We start from the raw sequence: 13,636 nt of genomic DNA, 5'->3' as shown, positions 1-13,636 counted from the left end.
TCCTGCCCATTTTCAGGTTTATTTTTAAGGGGAGATGTCACGAGTCATTAGGTCTCTCAACTTTGGTCATTCTTGCTCCATTTCCAGCTCCCCTGACAGTCTGTGTTTCCCATCAGCCCCTTGCTAAAATGCATTTTCATTTCAGCAAACCCGGCATTGTCTTAAATAAACAAACCTTTCAAAAGGCTCTTTTCAAACGCTCATAACCTTTCATAGATTTCCCTCATACACATGCAAGACTTGTGTGTGCTGATTTCTATTTATCTTCTTTCCAGATTACTACTCCTTCAAGTCTTCCAAACCCATGTTCCAGTTCTCGGTACACCGGATGGCTAACCAACTAGGATCCACTTGTGCCAACCTAGGCAGGCACGGCAAGACAGTTAATTGACAACAGCTGAAGTTGGTGAGCTTTTAAACACATGGTTGTTTATAATAACTATGGAGAACTTGTATGTCTGTACAATTCATTTTGTTTCATGGTTGGGAACCCATACTTTATGATCATAAGATTGTCATTATTGTTTGGTATATCAGCAGCACGCACACACACATAGACAACCAGCTCTATGTACGCAAGCATTTTTTTTTAAGTGGGAGAAAAATCAATTGAGCTCTGAAAACAGGAGAGAAAGATGGAATGAAATTTGGGGTCTCCTAGCTGTAACACTGTGTTTAATTGCCAGTCTTAACGGGATGAGCGCTCGAACATGTCCGGACAGATCCAGGCAGCTGGTGAAAACTCACGAATTCGCTGCAGCACAGAAGGTAATGTTTCCCAGCAGTTTGTGCTCTCTCAAGGTTGGCGTATTATACGTGTGTTATTTTCACTGTGAGAACATGCAGAGAGAAAGGCAGAGAGCTTGTGTGTGTCATTATAGTACCTCCCATTTATGTGGCTTTTGGTGAGAAAACTAGAATTCTGGTGTCAGCGGTCATGTCTGGCTCTCTCTTTGATGTGTTCTCTGCAGACTTGGAATACACAGGTGGGGAGCACGCCCCGCACAGTGAGCGTGTACCTTCAGCAGCCTGGCTTGGCTGTTTGAATTTGGATTTGTTGTAAGCTTCATTTTTGACCTGAAACTGACTTAGGTGACCCCAGAGCTTTATAGAAAACCCATTTTTCTCACGATTCATGATACTCGCATGTGCTCCGACAGTTTTCACACTTGGAGAATATAAATACCAAAAAGAACTTAACAACCACGTACATAAATGAGGCTTCTGTTTTAATAAAGCTCATAGTATTTTCAAAAACATCTTTGTTTCCTCTCTTGATGTTGTTATAAACTTGACCAATGCTTTATTGGAAAAATGCGAGCATATGTCAACTTACATCTTTAAGAATTTAAACTTGGAGAAATTGTATGCATCCGTTTGCTCATTAATTGATCAACTTGAGAGATAGTATTCAGAGGCCCGTTTTTTATCCACGCCTTCAAATAGAATGTAAATTTAGTGAGCTCTGAATTTAAATCTTCTATGAGAAGAAACCTGGAGTAATAATGGGCTCACAAATTTTGTGGAGCATCTTGTTTCAACATTGCTGGCATTTTCTCCAAAACATACAAGGACACACTGAAATTATCCTCACTTGGCAACAGTGTGCAGATAGTTATGTGTGCATTCAATTCCACTTAACAGAGCTTTGGGGCAAGGAATAGGTTCCACTGTAAGGAAATACCGTAGCATATTCCCAAACTACATTTTTTTGAAAGCTGCATTTGTAAACTAAACATGTGTCGAACGATTTGCCCTCCCCAGGGAGGAAGCAGGTTTGAACTCAGGCCACGGACAGGACTGAATCTACAGCACAGAAAAGGCTGTCCCTGCCAAGAGTATGCCCTCTCCTCCTAACTGTACAAAGAAGTCCTCAACCCATGTGCTGCCAGCGCCAGGCACCACAGAGATCACTGCTATCACTCCAGGTGGAGCCGACGGACTGCTCCCTAAGTGCCCATTGCATGCACACTCCTCTGTCTTGTGCACTGCTGGAGATGTGCAAAGTAATCACCATGCCCGCTGAGCTCTAGCGGCGTGCCATGCCCTAAAGAGAAACAAATGCATTGCCGTAGAATTCTTATAGATACAATTACCCCTTTAATTCTTTTACATTTCTTTTCCTTCTACCTACATTTTTTTAAAGATTTATTATTTATTTATATTTTGAAAGGCAGAGTTACAGAAAGGAGAGACAGAGAGAGAGGTCTTCCATCTGCTGGTTCACTTTCCAAATGGCCTCAATGGCTAGAGCTGGGCCACTCCAAAGCCAGGAGCCAGGAGCCAGGAGCTTCTTCCAGGTCTCCCACATGGGTGCAGGGGCCCAAGGACTTGGGCCATCTTCTACCGCTCTCCCAGGCCATAGCAAGAGAGCTGGATTGGAAGTGAAGCAGCCAAGTCTAGATCCAGTGCCCATATGGGATGCTGACACTGCAGCATGCAGTGTGCTCTACCTGCCATGCCACAGTACTGGCCCTCAAACTTAGAATTTTTAAAAAATATTTATTTATTTATTTATTTGAAAGGTAGAGATATAGAGAGAAGGAGAGAGAGAGAGAGAGAGACCTTTCATTTGCTGGTTCATGCCCCAAGTGGCCTCAACAGCTGGTGCTGGGCCAGGCCAAAGCCAGAAGCAAGGAGCTTCTTCCAAGTTTCCCACAAGGGTGCAAGGGCCCAAGGACTTGGACCATTTTCTGTGCTTTTCCCAGGCTCCTTAACAGGGAGCTGATCAGAAGAAGAGCAGCCAGGACTTGAACTGGCACCCACCAAGGATGCCAGCACGGCAGGTGGCAGCTTACCCTTCTGTGCCACAGCACTGGCCCCCAAACTTAGAATTTATTTTTTTAATTTTTTTATAATTTTATTTATTTATTTTTTATTTGACAGGTAGAGTTATAGACAGTGAGAGAGAGATAGAGAGAAAGGTCTTCCTTCTGTTGGTTCACTCCCCAAATGGCCGCCACGGCCGGCGCTGCGCCAATTCAAAGCCAGGAGCCGGTGCTTTGTCCCGGTCTCCCATGCAAGTGCAGGGACCCAAGCACCTGGGTCATCCTCCACTGCCTACCCAGGTCATGGCAGAGAGCTAGACTGGCAGAGGAGCAGCTGGGACTAGAATCAGCACCCATATGGGATGCAGGCACCGTAGGCAGAGGATTAACCAAGTGAGCCATGGTGCCTGCCCCCAAACTTAGAATTTAAAGGATATTTTTTTTTTCAGGCAGAGTGGACAGTGAGACAGAGAGACAGAGAGAAAGGTCTTCCTTTGCCGTTGGTTCACCCTCCAATGGCTGCCGCGGCCGGTGTACTGTGGCCGGCGCACCGCCCTGATCCAATGGCAGGAGCCAGGTACTTCTCCTGGTCTCCCATGGGGTGCAGGGCCCAAGCACTTGGGCCATCCTCCACTGCACTCCCTGGCCACAGCAGAGAGCTGGCCTGGAAGAGGGGCAACCGGGACATAATCCAGCACCCCGACCAGGACTAGAACCCGGTGTGCTGGCGCCACAAGGCGGAGGATTAGCCTAGTGAGCCGCGGCACTGGCTGATGACATGTTCTTTTCACTGGGATCTCACTTGCGGAGATCTTTCATTTAGGTGGGTTTTTTTGTTTTTTTTGTTTTGTTTTTTTTGCCAGAGTGTTTTGGCTTTCCATGCCATTCCCAGTGAATGCCAGAAACTGCAAATAGTACTGAGCCCTACATATGTTATGTTTCTTTCCATGCAGACATACCTCTAATATGCTTTTTTGTATTTATTTATTTATTTGAGAGGCAGAGGCATAAAGAGAGAGAGAAATGTGTTCCATCCGCTGATTCACTCCCCAAATGTCCACAATGGCTGGAGCTGGGTTGATCCGAAGCCAAGAGCCTGGAGCTTCTTCTGGGTCTCCCATGTGGATGCAAGGACTCAAGGACTTCACCTATCTTCCACTGCTTTTCCAGGCCATAGCTGAGAGCTTGATCAGGAGTGGAGCAGCCCCTATGGGATGCCAGTACTGCCAGCAGCGGCTTTACCTGCTATGCCACTGCATTGGCCCCTCTATATACATTTTAATTTCAGATTATCTTCTCTATGACCTAAAAATCCTGCTCTGGGTAGATTGGGATTCAGGATGGAAGGGTTACTATGTGTGTGTGTGTGTGTGTATGTGTGTGTGTTTGGTTTTGTTCTGCTTTACAATGCACAATAGTAACTCAAAGTTAAACTTGAATAAATGGAATAGTGTTAATACACCTCCATCTTTCTCCTTTAAGTCACCACGTAGATCTTGGTTCCAGCTGGTGTTATTCTGATGATTGCAATGACAGTGCCACATGAAGCAGCCCTTACAAAGGTGGACTGGCGAAGTTCTGCTGGACCTTTGCTGTTTGCTTCGGTTTTGAGGATTAAATACTTACTTAATCTTTTAGTGAATATATACTTCCATGGATGCCCTTTCTCAAGGAAACTACGCTTAATTTATGCTGCCAAAATGATTGCATTGCATCCTGTCTTGCATGTGTGAGTGTGTGTATGTAGGGGGCACGGTAGGGCTGGATATGTGTTTTGTCTTCAGCAATGCTACTTTTAAACACGTAGGAATTCCAGAGTCTAATGTGGATTAAAATATTTCTACCTTGAACTTTAGAAATTGACATAAATGGAGTGGGTAGAAGAAGATGATCTCTGTTTTGATTACATGGAAATGCTTTCGTCGTCCTTTTCTTCAGGTGAAGCAAACATCTTAAAAATACGCACAATAAATATGTTTCAAGCACGGTGTATTGTAATTGTAATTAGCTCTTCCTGCCTTACGAGGTTGCGTGCATCAGATTACGTCTAATTACTCCTGAGCGCTTTGCTGGTCTCCTGTTTTTTTGCAAAGTCTCACAATACATCTTTACAGCCATAAAGACGCTCGTTTGCTTATCATCAGGTCTTTATGGGCAGCTTGCCTTCCTTTTATTTAAGGGGAAAAAATAAAGGTGAGCATGGTTTGAGCTCTTTTAAAACCCTGCACAGGGCAAAGAAGCAAGGTGTGATAGGCTGCCTGGTAATGCTACATTCCTGCACTGCAGCATTTTCCTTGACCAGGTAGCTGATAATACCATAGAAACTGACTATCGATACTGTTATTATCCTTGCTTAGAATATCTAATTGCTTTTCTTCCACAGGTTTGGATTGGGTTTGCTGGGTGAGGGTGACCAAAGAAGGAAGTTCCCTACTTGGTCAGACATATCCCCCAAAGCAGAGCGGTACAGATGGCAAATCAGACCTGGGTTCTGTCCAATTCAATTTCCATAGAATTTCAAGTATCATTTTTAATTTTTTAAGATTTATTTATTTATTTGAAAGGCAGAGTTACGAGAGCAGAGGCAAAGAGAAAGAGAGAGAGAGAGAGAGAGAGAAAGAGACAGACAGAGAGAAAGGTCTTCCATTCTCTGGTTCACTCCCCAGATGGCCACAATGGCTGGAGCTGTGCCAATCCAAAGCCATGCTGATCCAAAGCCAGGAGCCAGGGAGCTTCTTCTGGGTCTCCCACGTGGGTGCAGGGGCCCAAAGACTTGAACCATCTTCTACTGCTTTCCCAGGCCAAAAGAGCTAGATCAGAAATGGAGCAGCTGAGACTTGAACCAGTGCCATATGGGATGTTGGCACTGCAGGCGGCGGCTTTACCCATTACGCCACAGTGCCAGCCCCTTAATTCTCATTTTAATAGAAATAAAAATGCACCTGACTTTTCTGTGCTTCAAAAGTTTCTTTAAATGAACTATTTAAACCCTGTAGAAAATATTCATGATTTATAGTTTTATTTAGAACACTTGCACATCTATAAATCTGTTTTCCTTAGATATAACATATCTTAGAATTTTTATTTTGCTTAGAGTATAGGGATATATGACTTGGAATTCTATAGATGATCTTAAATGCCTAATATACAAGTTAGCAAAATGTCAAACTAAGTTAAAATCAAAAGTAGAATGGTAGATATACTTGGGCCTCCACGTATGATGCTGACATCCCAAATCAGAGTGTCAGTTCCAATCCTAACTACTCTGCTTATCATCCAACTCCCTGCTAATGCACCTGGGAAGGCAGAGGAAGATGGCTCAAATACTTGGGCCCCTGACACCCAATGGAAGACTTGGAGGTAGTGCCTGGATCCTGGGGAGTAAGCTAGAGGTTGTAAAATACCTCTTTTGGGGGCAGGTGCTGTGGGTTGTGGGTAGGGCTGCTGCCTGTCGTGCTGGTATCCCATATGGGCACTGATGCTCCCAGCTCCTGGCTTTGGATCAGCTCAGCTCCAGCTGTTGCAGCCATCTGGGGAATGAACCAGTACATGGAAGATCTATCCCCGCCCCCCATTCTCTCTTCCTCTCTCTCCCTCTGCATCTGTGTCTTTCAAATAATTAAATAAATGTTAAGAAAAAAAAAAACCTTTTCCTGCTCCTCCCATTTCTCCTCTCTCTGATGTTCTGCCTTTCAAATAAATAAATGAATAAATAAATAAATGCATTTTTTGAAAAAGACAAAATGAAAATTTTTTAGGGAAAAAGTCATAATCTTAGAGCAATAATCTAATGATAGCTATGCTTAACCACATGCATGCACTTATCTAATTTAACATCTCTGAATGTTACTTGACCTCCTAATTAAATATAGATGAATCAACTCATGACTAAATATTATCTCAATATCCTTTATTACCCTTAACCAAGCCTGTGATTAGAGTAGCATATAAAAAAAAAACCTCATCATGCTACAATGCCAACTTGGGGACCGGATAACATTTGCTTGGCCTTTGATTTCACTTTTTTAAAACACACTTACAAATTTTGGTTCTGTCCAAATGTTACTTCTGTCCCAGTTGAAAACAATTCTCCATATCTGCCAGTTGGAGCACACCAAGGGGTGGATTCTTGAGCCCTTGCTTAGTTCAGCTGAAAATTTTGTTCTCACTGCGAACTACAGAGACAAATGCCTTAGGTAAGTTTTCCCACAACTTATGTTAACTCATTTCAGGCTAAGTCTGTTTTGTCCCTATGAAAATGCCCAGCCTGCAGGCATTGATATGTTCTGCCGTGTTGGTCCGTATCCTAACATACATACTGCTTTTCCCCAGCATCATTTTTTTCTACTACTATGTTGCCTTTGCATAGGGTTGGCACTTTATTACTATTCTCTGCATTTAATTGAAATAAACTAAACAAAGATGTTCAGTAATAACCAGAGAATGAATCGCATTTGTTAAAAACATGTTTAGGCTCTGAAACCAGATAGGGCAAGTTTACACCCTCTCTCCCACAGCCCAAGGAAAGATGCTCACTCTCTCAGTCCTGTGAAGATGAAGTAAGACTGAATGTAGACAGTGCTTAGATTATCAGCACCACATAGCGTTCAGTTGTTTACTTCTCATGATTTTTAATGAATTTTACCCAGGAACACTGGACGTCAGTACAATGATTAATTCTTATGTGCAATCAATGTTAAATCTTAGGTATTTGCTACAATTTGACTTAGTTACTGCATTAAGTCATCTTTTGGGGTTGTTTTTGCTCTTATTGTTTTGATCCTCCTCTTTTTTGGTGTTTCCCTTTCCCCAGTATATCCTGAATCTATGTGCAGTGAGAATGTCTACATTTAGGGGAATTTTATGATGCAAAATACAACAGAAAGATTTAGTTTTGTTCACTGCATATCTTCACATAATTTTGGAAGCGGGGAATTTCGACATTTGCATCTTATCTATCTTTTGAGATAGTTGGGGTTTTTGTTTGTTGTTTTTTGGTTTTCAGAATCCTTCTATGCAGTGGGAGACCCAACCGTAACTGGTAAAGCCACCACCTGCAATGCCAGCATACCATATGGGCTCCAGTTTAAGCTCCACTTCCTATCCAGCTCCCTGCTAATATGCCTGGGAAAGCAGCAGAAAATGGTGCAAGTCCTGGGTCCCCTGAAACCATGTGACAGACCCACAAAAGGCTGCTGGCTCCTGGCTCTGGCCTGGCCCAGCCTTGATCATTGAAGCAATTTAGAGAGTGAACCAGTGGGTGGGAGACCTCTCTCTCTCTCTCTCTCTCTCTGTGTAACTCTGCTTTTCAAATAAATAAAATACACCCTTTTTTAAGAAATAGGATATATTGTGTATAAAAGTATAAGGTACCAGATTTTGGTTTGGGTTTTAGAAATCTTTCAGGAGGGTGGGAATCTTGGTGGCTCACAAATCTGGCACACAGCAGCTACTCTGTAAATGCTTGTTGAATGACTATAAAAAGGACATCAAGAAACATTAAAATAGATAGTAAATGAAAAAAATCATCTGCCCTTTCATAGCGAAATCCATGCTCCCAACATTTAGACACCAGCAAAACTTAGACTCTAAGATATTAAATTTCACAGAAAATATAAGTAAAGGCCCAGTGTCTGCTCTGCTCAATGTGTAGACTCCCTATGTAAACAGAACTCTACACTGGGATAGAGCACAAAATTAATGGTAAATATGATGCATCATCTATTTAGCTCTACATTACATGATAATAATAATAATATTAATAGCAGTAATATGAGCTCAGTGCTTTACAAATGTTAACTCATTTAATCCTTGTTATGGCCTTGATTTTACAGTCCCACGGCAGCCACGGGGAAACAGAGTGATGGAAAAGATCTAGTCATTTGTCCAAGGAGGCGGTGGAGCTAGAATTTCGAACCTGGCAGTTTCAAATAGTTCTGCAGTCTGTATCATGCACCACGGCACCTCATAGCCAGATAGCAATAACAGTAGATATTGCTTGTTGTCTTGTATTTGTTGTGTGTGCATCATGGGCCTCTTCTTCTGGTCTTGACAGTGGAAATTGAGAATGACTTGTCTGCCTCTCCCAGAGCCCACTGTCCTTCTACCATGCGACCTGGACTTTGTGCCAATCCCAAGCCCTCTCAGGTCCCTCTGAGCAATATTCTCTCTCTCTCTCTCTCTCTCTCTCTCTCTCTCTCTCTTTTTTTTTTTTTTTTTTTTGACAGGCAGAGTGGACAGTGAGAGAGAGAGAGAGAAAGGTCTTCCTTTTGCTGTTGGTTCACCCTCCAATGGCTACCGCGGCCGGTGCGCTGCGGCCGGTGCACCACGCCAATCCGAAGGCAGGAGCCAGGTGCCTCTCCTGGTCTCCCATAGGGTGCAGGGCCCAAGCACTTGGGCCATCCTCCACTGCACTCCCTGGCCACAGCAGAGAGCTGGCCTGGAAGAGGGGCAACTGGGACAGAATCTGGTGCCCCGACTGGGACTAGAACCCGGTGTGCCAGCGCCGCTAGGTGGAGGATTAGCCTGTTAAGCCACGGTGTCGGCCAATATTCTCTTCTAATACTGCCTTCAGGCTTCCACTCCAAGTTCCTAGCCATCAACATTTCCATCTTTCTCCATTACCCCACTGTCCACAGCTCCCAGTAGAAAGAATATAGATAGACTCTTTGATTCTCAAATAACCTAATATTTCCAATGGAATCCTTTTTCTATTGACCTCCCTGAACCATTTGTTCACCCTGATCATGGAAAACAAAGCTTTTATAATTAATAAAATTATATGATATATTGCCTTGCTTTCTAAAGCCTGTCTTGAAACCTGAAGTTACATTTAATGAGTTATATAACCTGCACAGATGTATTTCAGGAAATGAAATGCAATCCCCATTTTCATAACTTTATTGGAAAGGAGACCCTATAAGGTGCATTAAGATGCTTATCCAGGGGCCGGTGCTGTGGTGTAGTGGGTAAAGCTGCTGCCTACATTGCCAGCACTCCATATGGTCACTGATTTGAGTTCCGGCTGCTCCACTTCCAATCCAGCTCTCTGCTATGGCCTGAGAAAGCAGTAGAAAATGGTCCAAGTGCTTGGGCCCCTGCACCCACTTGGGAGACCTGGAAGAAGCTCCAGGCTCCTGGCTTCGGATCGGCGCAGCTCCAGATGCTGCAGCTATTTGGGAAGTGGACCAACGGATGGAAGACCTCTCTCTGTCTTTCTCTGACTCTGTCTCTCTCTCTCTACCTCTGCCACTTTATAACTTTGCCTTTCAAGTAAAATAAATAAACCTTTTTTAAAAAGATGCTTATCCTCTGCTTCCATTATTTCAAAGTGACAAAGCAGACAAACAAATATGCTCTTGTATGTGGCACATGATTCTTTGTTCCTTCTTCCACACTTATTTTGAAAAAAGTTTTGCCTTTTGTTTAGTTGCTCTGCCTTTTTCCAATATGGAATGACTGCCTTCAAATTTAAGCCATGCTTAAAAACCTTCTGTTTGCAATGGAGACTTTACAACAAGACAGTGTAATCATGAGAAACCAGAAGGCTTCGTCCCTTTCCATCGTGACCTAGTAAGAGCAATCTTTGAGAAGCTTTAGCTGTGCACAGAAAGTTCTGTTCTGATGGTTTAGGTGCTAGGGACATAGTGTTATGGGACCACTTGTTGTTCTCCGAACCAGGAAAATGTGCAGGCACTGCTCTCCCTCAGCCAAGGGGCAAAACTGAACTGAGCCTCATGCATTTATTCTACGCATGTGTGCCAGGAATTGTGCTGGACAGAGTCTACAAGGGTAGGCAGATGTGTACACACAGTAAGGAGATTCCAAGCAACAGGGAGAGAAAATGCAAAATGTTAGCAGCAATAATGAGGGAGTGATTCAGGCTGCTAGGGAGCTCTCTGAATAGCTTCCTTGTGGGAAGTATAGTAAGTAACAATATTCTAGCGGACAGAGAAGTGGAAAGACGTGACACCCAGAAAAAAATAGCATGTGAAAGGTGCAGAGGAATAAATATCCTGGTGCATTCAGGAAGAGCAAGACGTTTGAAGCTGCTGGTAGTTTTTAAAGAGTGAGAAGAGGCAAACTGTGTGCTTTTGAAGAGGTAGCTAGGAACTGGTCATTCATTCGTTCATGCAACAAATATGTATTGAGCACGGATGAGAGCCAGGCACGTAGAGGAGCCGCAGTGGTGAGCAAGCCGACTTGGCACAAGCCCCGGGGAACTTGTAGCCTGGTGGAGAAGTCGTGCTCTAAAGGAACAATTATGCATTCATCAGAGTGTTGAGGTCTAAACTGCATTATCATGCCCTGGTACTTTGCGGCTTCATTTTGTAAGAAAAACGGAGTCTAGAATCTTCCAAACCAAAAAGCAAAAGGCATTATCTAATTTGTCAAACAAATTATACATCCAGTTGTTTAAATTTCATCGTTCAATATTATGCATCCATTCCTTTAAAAAGAAAAATGCTAAATTGAGACTTTGCTGCAGAAACAGAAAGAGCAGAACTGTGCTGTTGTTCTGCTGCTTGACACAGTTGCAACAAGAAAAAAAAATCAAAGAAAAAAATATAATGAAAAATTTCTCATCTTCCAAACGAAGAAAGTACAGAAGTCTCCTGTGTGCCTTTAAAAAGAGGTCTCGTCATCATCATTTATCCTCCGAGGACTTGCTGGTCCCGCATCTTCAGACTAAACTTTGTGCCAGTAAACTCTGCTGGGAGTTTCACTCGTGGCCTTTCATTAATCCTTACCACAAACCTGCAGTTGCTGTAATATTTCTCTCCTTGTCACAGAGGAAGATACCGAAAATTAGAGAGATGCAATAGTTGACGGAGGTTTACAGTGTTAAGTCTAGCAGAGCTGGGGTCTGAATGGACAAGTTTCTCACCCCAACACACACACCTTGTCCAGGCAATGCCATCTCCCATATTTCTGGATGAAAACTCATTGAATATGTACAGTTTGGATGAATCCATAGTTCGGATTTTTTGAATTGGAATACCAATAGAAATTTTGAAATCCTAACAAAAATTCTCTAAATTTTGTTGGCATTTCTACATAGCATTTTAACCAGAACACATTTTGAAAATACGAATGCCCGGGTAGACATTTGGCCTAGTGGTTAAACCATTGATTAGGATGCCCATGTCCTACATCAAAGTGCTTGGGTTCAATTTACGGTTCTTGCAGCTGAATCCAGCTCCTTGCCAGTGCAAACTCTGAGAGGCAATGGTGATGGCTTAAGCACTTGGATCCTTGCCAGCTACCTGGGGGAACTGGATTGAGTCCCTGGCTCCCAACATCTGCCTGTCCCAGTACAGCCATTCTGAGCATTTGGGGACTGATCCAGGAGATGGGAGTGCTCTCTCTTTGCCTCTCAAGTTAAAAAAAAAATGGGGTGGCACAACATGTTAGACTGCCACCTGTGACCCAGGATCCTGTATGACACCAGTTCAAGTCTCAGCTGCTCCACTTCTGATCCAGCTTCCTGTTAATGCACATGGGAAAGCAGCAAAAGATGGTCCAAGTGCTTGAGCCCTTGTAGCCATTTGGGAGACCTGGATAAATTCCTGGCTCCTGGCTTCTGCCTGACCTAGCCCCAGCTGTTGAGGTCATTTTGGGGAGTGAACCAGCAGATGAGAGATCGAGTTCTCTCTCTCCCCCGCCTTTATAACCCAACTTTCAAAAAAATAAATAAATCTTTAATGAATACATATATATATATGTAAAATTGATACAACCATTATGAAAATAGCATGGAGATTCCTCAGGAAAACTAAAAATAAATCTATCATATGACCCAGCTATTCTAGTTCCTGGGAATATATCCAACGGAAATGAAATCAGCATATGAAAGAGATATTTTTCACTACCATGTTTATAGCAACTCAATTCACAATAGCTATGATAGAGTCAATCTAGTTAAATTGATGATTGGATAAGAAAATACGGTATATAGACATGATAGAATATTACTCAGTCATAAAAACGAATGAAATCCTGACATTTGAAACAAATGAACACAACTTGAGATCATTATGCTAACTGAAATAAGCCAGACCCAGAAAAACAAATATCAGATGTTTTCTCTTATTTGTGGAAGCTAATATATAGAGTATAAAAATGGTGTGGCCATCATGCCATTTGATATTTAGTTATATTGTTTCACTGAATCGTACCATGTAAGTGAAAATATACTCTTCTTTCCCACATTAAAAAACAAGAGAAAAAAAAAGGAGGAGGGGGAACTAGTGAGGATTCTTGATGTATGAGTAATGTTTTGTTCTTAATTCGAGTGTTGGTTATGACTGCTCAAAGGACAAAAATCTGATTTATCTGTATGCTTATGTACACATTTCTTGGTAGGTATACGGTATTTCAATGAAATGCTTTTAAAAATAAATTTTTTAAAAAAAGAAAAATAAGAATGTAAGATGATGTACTGTTACAGAAACAGAAAAATCGGTGGAAGAGAATAAGTAATTCAGATTCAGGTACATATAGTAATGTGATATATGATGTGGTGGCATCTTAAGGCAACGATCAGGGAACAGACAATCCAAATGCCTCCTATAGCCACAGGTTCTGCAACCACGCAGCAAAGAAAAGAAACTGCACTTGTGCTGAGCAGGTATAGGGTTTGTCATTATTCCCTCAACAACACAGCACAACTATCCACACAGAATTTGCTGTGAGTATTATAAGTAATCAGAGATGAATTAAAATACAAAAGAGGAGATGTATAAATATGCAAATGCTACACCCTTTATATAAGAGTCTTGATCATCTGTAGGTTTTGACATCCCCAGGGGACCCTGGAACCCATCCCCCACAGATACTGAGTGATGACTATACTGTGAACTCAATGG

The 13,636-nt window shown here is 42.5% G+C and overlaps 1 long non-coding RNA gene across 2 annotated transcripts in view; it reads left to right on the top strand.

The window, feature by feature from the left end:
* Nucleotides 1-8,878, top strand: part of LOC103346799 (uncharacterized) — a 57,467-nt gene extending 48,589 nt beyond the window's left edge. The window contains exons 4-7 of one of the 2 annotated variants that reach the window (XR_007915181.2): nucleotides 276-406; nucleotides 687-768; nucleotides 4,625-4,706; nucleotides 8,603-8,878. This is a non-coding gene — a long non-coding RNA (uncharacterized lncRNA). The remainder of the gene's footprint in view (nucleotides 1-275; nucleotides 407-686; nucleotides 769-4,624; nucleotides 4,707-8,602) is intronic. The other variant, XR_007915180.2, reaches the window with a different exon arrangement.
* Nucleotides 8,879-13,636: the final 4,758 nt, after the last annotated feature.

Source organism: Oryctolagus cuniculus, chromosome 2, assembly GCF_964237555.1.
Source record: "Oryctolagus cuniculus chromosome 2, mOryCun1.1, whole genome shotgun sequence".
In the NCBI taxonomy this organism is placed as follows: Eukaryota; Metazoa; Chordata; class Mammalia; order Lagomorpha; family Leporidae; genus Oryctolagus; species Oryctolagus cuniculus.
Note: the sequence above shows the minus strand (reverse complement) of the source record. Positions and strands in the feature narration are given on the sequence as shown.